Here is a 6,000-nt window from a genome sequence, read left to right on the forward strand (position 1 = left end):
TTGCCTTATTGTAGTAATTGCTGGAATCTCACCACTCTTGGCAGAACCCGGAGAACCTCCCATGGAATGGGACATGTAGTTAGATTTATTTCAGGCGTTTGCTGATGTAATGTAGGCAGGTGGGAGTACTCCACGATGACAATTATCATTATTAAAACAATGTTTAGGTGCTGTGGGACTGAAGGAGTTTTAAATGTACCCCTTTAGATAAACCTGGCATTATACACATATGTTAAATTGCCATTAAACAAATGCAAGAAGGATAAGGCAGAATAGAGAACCCTGTTTTAGAAAGGTCCAGGCTTTGTTCAAGGGCTGAGAAGGAAGGGGAGACCACTGACTAGTGTGTTGCAGATGTTATGGCACCAGATCCTTCTGAAAATTAAATTTAAAAAAATCAGGAAAGATTGTGGTCAGTGAACGAAACCACTTTGAAAATGGCCATGGAGGCAGTCAGGCATGTGGAGTTGTAGGAACGATATGTCCAGGTATTGGGCAAAGAACATACCTGATTTAGAGTGCGGCAGATGGGGTTTATATCAGGATGGTGGGGGACAATACCTCCCACATCCTAAGGGTCCTCCACCAGCCAAATTTAGATTTAGCGGACAACTCAGTGACAGGACAGGAACCACCGTCATGGACATTGCTGTCAATGTAGAAAAACAGTCACAGTACCATCAGCCATGTCGTCCAGCCTTCAAACTTTGTAAAAGTTTTTTGTTTTTCAAAGAGGGAGTTTCTATTTCAAAGCAAAAGATAAATTACCACCACACCCTGGGAGTTTTCTTCCAGGGAGTGAGGTTCATTATTGTTTTTATCATGCCCCTTACTGCCAGGGTTTTCCTGGTAGGGGCGGACAGGAAAAAATACTTTATACCATCCACCCTAAATAAGGCATACAGTGGAAAGACCTTCCTCTGGCCGCCCCTAGTCCGTCGGGGTGTTGGAGGAAGTTTTCTGTGGACAGAGCCACTGAGTGCTCAGTTGCTAAAATACTTCTGGTCCAGCCGACTCTAAATGAGGCAGATGGACAGAGGATTTGGCAGACAGGGGACCCTGTCCGCCAATTTCTAAATCAGGCCCTTTATCCTGTAGGGGTAGTTATCTCTATTCCCAAGAATGAAAAGGAAAAGAGTTTAAGTTGCAAGAAACAAAATTGCAAATACAGAACCAATGTAACCAATAAAAGAAATGGAACATGCATGCTTCAGGTTTGGGAGTTTGAGTGACGGGGTAATGTCAAGAATCGTCATACCGTGAATACATTCAGTAATAATTGCAAAGGGAAGGGGCCCTTTCGCCGTATGTACACAAACAGTGACAGGCATGTGAATTGTATTATTGAGGGGGATTCGAATATTAGGGTAATAACATGCACCGATGGACGACCTGAGGGGTATATTGGACACAACGTGGATGTAGCAGAGTTCTTTGGGCCGATGTGGAATTTAAGGGTATAAGAATACGTGGTAAAGTTTATGTTGCCATGAGAGGTAAAACAATCTTGGGGTGGCCGCACCTAAAGTAACTGGTCCTTAATTTAGACCCGGGAGCTGATCCTCCAGTACATGTTATTGTCAACATGAGTGAGTGTTAATATTCATAGATCTCACCAGTGCATACCACCAGGCTGAGCTGGGTGAAGTGTCTAGATACCATATGTCATTTTTAGCACCAGAAAGAACCTTCTGATATAAGGGAACACGCTTTGGGTTTTCAAGTGCCTCAACTGTCTTCCGGAAAATTATTGCAAAGCCCTGCAAGGTTTGCTGGGTGCAAAGGGTTTTCAAGATGATTTCCTGGTATTTGGAGCAGACTGGAAAGGAGCGTGAATATAATGTAACAAGCACGGCTACCGTGGGAAAAGATGGCTTATCTGTTAAATTTACTGAATGCATGTGAATTGGTTTATGACTTGTTTTCAGCCTCATGATACACCAGTGGGGTGATAGATGCACTCTGTAAGAAAAACATAACTCTGGACGGCACAAAGTAGAATATCTTTAACATAAGTTCGCCAAAAAAAGTGTGACCTAGAAAACAGTCACACAGATTCCATGCTGAAGGCCACGTAATCAAAACAACAACTTATGTCTTATTCCTACCACACACAGAGTTTTAAGCTAGGTTTGTGGAGAATTATTCCACCAAGGTAGAAAATTATTAATAAGAAATGTCAAGTTCATTTGGACCAAGGAGCAAACTTTGGGGTATATATAAAAGCCCTATGCCTCTCCGGTGCATCACTATTTTTGACACTCTACTGGGGCAGAGTGGAGACCAATAGCTACAAGGTCACGCAAAGCCACTTTGCATGCTTTTTATGGTCTCAGAGATATGGAGTAAGCTAAAGTAGTGCATGTTGCTGCGTTGCCTTACACTGCACCAGGGGTGTGTTCCATGGGCGTGGCAGTGGGTGTTCACACACAACACCCAGGGGTTTCGATGCATTCCCAGATTTACAAGGTAATGTAAACCTGGGAGTGCATCAAAACCGTACACCTCCGCAGGGGGCGTAACGTGGAGAAATATTTGTATTTCTCCTGGTTTGTTTGTCTTTCTATGTGGGCTACATTCTGCAGCACACAGAAAGAGGAAAACGCCTCCACGGATTATTATTGTGCTGGAGGGTCTCCCTTCCTGCACAAAATTAATCCTGCATGCAACATAGACACCTTTACACCATGGTGAAAGCCTGTGTTGGCGATAGAAAGCCAAAAAGGAACCAGCGTATGGAAAGAGGACAGAAATGCACCATATTTTGTAAACAAGGTGTTTCTGCCCTTTCCCTGTGGCACAGGGCAGCACATCTATGTGACTTGCTGTGCTGCCCTGCTCCACTTTCTTCTAAATGTGCAGAGAAATGTTTTGATTTGGTTAAACGGGAAACTTCCAAAGCATCAGCTTTAAAGCTGTTTGTGATCGGGATAGAGTGTGGGATAGCGGTCGAGCCAGATGTCAGGTGCGGTTACAAAACAAGCAGCACAAGGAATGGCTGGCAGCTTGTGCTTTTCGTGTGTTGCGTCGAGTAGAGAGCAATAACTCAGTTTCTTGTAAGTTAGTCGTGTGTACTTGGGCAGCTGAACAATTAAGGATGTACGTATGGGGCCAGAAATTCATGATAAGGACAGATCATAAGACACTAGTTCACATTTTGGCACCCCGGAGAGTACGGATCTAACTCCCAAATTTAGCAAGATTAGCCTTCAAGCTACAGGTTTTCCATTATGCTGTAGAACATGTCCCTTCGAAGTTTAATAATATGGCGATGGCTTGTAAAGCCTGCAGACTGGTGGCACTTAAGCCTAAGTAGACAGGGTGAAATAATTGTCTTATTTGGATGTAGGCAGGGGAAGGGTGGTCCAAAGAGACAGGTTTGAGATGTGAGTGTGCAGCATTTTGGAACAACAAGGAGTAGATAATGTGTAGTTAAGGGAATATCACAAGAGGAGATAAGCTTGTTCCTTCTGTTGGGTTTTAAATACTATGATAAAGTTTGGTCATAAGGGCCATAGTACTAAAAGGAAGGCAAGGGAGAATCTTTAGTCGCCCAAAGTGGGTATGGCGATTGATAGGTTTATTGGTGTCTGTTAAACTGGCTGAAGAAGTGATGAATCAGCTAAGGCATGCTGTCTGTCGGAGAGGGTCTGCAGAGTTGCTAGACATACCTTAAAGAAGTTGGTAATAGATTTAATGGGACCATTTTTGGTTTTGCCTCAGAAGGAATCTTATGCCTTTGTATAGGCTGATTATTACTCAAAGTGGCCAGAGGTATAATTGGTTGGTGGTATCAAGTCAGAGGTTGTCACTGGATTCTTGGAGGATATTTTTTGTAGGGAAGGATACCCGAAGTAGTCATCTCGGATTATGGTGTTCAGTTCACGTCGGAGAGAATGCAGATACTAGGCACTTTCATGTGGCCTTGTGCCATCCAGATGCAAATTGCCAAGTTGAGTACTTTAAAGAGATAGTGAAGAATCTATGCCAGTGGTTCTTAACCTGTGGTCCAGGGACCCCTTGGGGGCCACAATGCCTAATCAGTTAATCCATGTCTGATGGGAAAACTAAATAATATTAACGTATTAATGAAGTGTATGTAAATAAAGAAGCAAAATGTACAACTGAAAATGTTTAAATGTTCTGTAAATCTGAAGGAATTTGAAATTGGTGGCTAAAATTTTTGTTTGTATCCTCCGATTGATTTGTGGGAGCTGTGTAGGTGCATCAAACAGAATATAAGTTGGACGGTGACTGGCCTTAATTGAATTTAGGCAAGCTCCAACCTTCTGATTAACATTGAAACTTTATTTTTTATATTTTTTTATGTGAATTAAATAAAAGATGTAATCATTTGTGTATTTGTTTGTTGAATGCTTATTTCTGTTTTTTTTTTTTCATGTATTGTTATAAGGTTCAAATCATCAAAACCTTTCGTCAGGGGTCCTTGGATTCGAGTAAAGACTCAGTGGGGGGTCAATGGACTCCAATAATGAATCAGGGGCAGTCCCCGGGTTTCAGTAAAGGTTAAGGGGGGTCCACAGAAGTCAAAAGATTAAGAACCACTGATCTATGCAACTGGCACTCAAGTGAGGACTTTGCTGGAGGAATTTGGTACAAGAAGCTTTGTTGGCTTAGAGGATAACTCCTAATGGGGTAACTGGCAATGCACCATTTAAATAATTACAGGTCATAAATCTACTACCAAATTGGTTCCATAGTGGTTGGTCAGTAAACTGAAGGAGGATGTGGTGCCTGATAATTATGTAATGTGAGGCAAAGTTAAGTAATGTCAGCCGAAATTGAGAGACCAGAGTGACCGTAGAAGGTAAATGCTGGCACCAGGAGCCCCAATTTTATGTCAGGACAAATTTCCCGGATTCAAAAAAGTGGGTGAGGTTGAGAAGGAATTGCTGCATTGGTCAGATCCCAGTGATGTGGAGGAAGTGATGCTGTGTGCTGCCAAGCTGAAGGAGGTGGTGTATGGAATTTAGTTGGGTATCAGTATGCGGCAACAGACGTGGTTGTAGTTAACAGATGGAGGATGGTAGTGAGAAGAAGAACTGTGGGTTCTGTGATACACCTTCTCTATCTAGTTCTCCACCTTAAATATTAAGTGCACTGGCTGACATTTTTTAGTGAATTGGATCTAAAGCTGTTGCTGATTCTTCTGATCTTGTAACTGAGCATGGTGTCAAATGAAGCACGTGTGCAGGGTACCAAAATGCTTTGATGAGTCTATCGAAGGTTAGTCATATCAAAAGATTTGTTGTTAAAGTAGGTGTGTTTAGGTTGTGTGTTGTTTGTGAATACTATGAATGTGTGTGTTGTGTGAAAAGAGACAGGTGTGTGGTGTTGTGTGTATGAATTGTGGAATTAGAACACAATTGGTCAAATGTGGGGGGAGATTGTAGTGTAGGAATGGATTGGTGAAAGTTAGTGTAGGTCTGAATACCTGGAGGAAAGCGGAGTATGGTGTTCCTCCTCTCCTGAAGATATGAACTAAGGGACTCGTTTAGAGTTTGGCAGATGGGGTTACTCTATCACAAACGTGACAGATATCCCATCCGCCATAATACGATCCCATTATACCCTATGGGAATCGTAATTGTAGCAGAAGGGATATCCGTCACGTTTGTAATAGAGTAACCTGTCCGCCACACTCTAAATCAGGCCCTAAGGTGTGCTTTAATAAATTGGTGTTTTTAAATCACTGCCTATCCCTTGCAAAGAGCGAGCAGTTCACATTTTACCTGCTTTTTAGGTCAAAGCCTACAAGATAGCGCAGCTGTCTGGTTTGCTTACAACTTTTCTGGGCATTCTGAAAGCTTCCCGGGAAAATCGTTTTGCCTATTGCTTACTACTGGCTTTGTGGTTTATAACTCACAGTTAGATCCTTTGTATTTGCTGGCTTTATTTGCTTTAGGCTGTCCAGCGGAGTGTGTCCCTCCTATGAGCTTCCCTTCTTTACTGTATCCTTCCGGTTTCTCCAAGCAGGCT

This window comes from Pleurodeles waltl, chromosome 12 (genome assembly GCF_031143425.1).
Source record: "Pleurodeles waltl isolate 20211129_DDA chromosome 12, aPleWal1.hap1.20221129, whole genome shotgun sequence".
In the NCBI taxonomy this organism is placed as follows: domain Eukaryota; kingdom Metazoa; phylum Chordata; class Amphibia; order Caudata; family Salamandridae; genus Pleurodeles; species Pleurodeles waltl.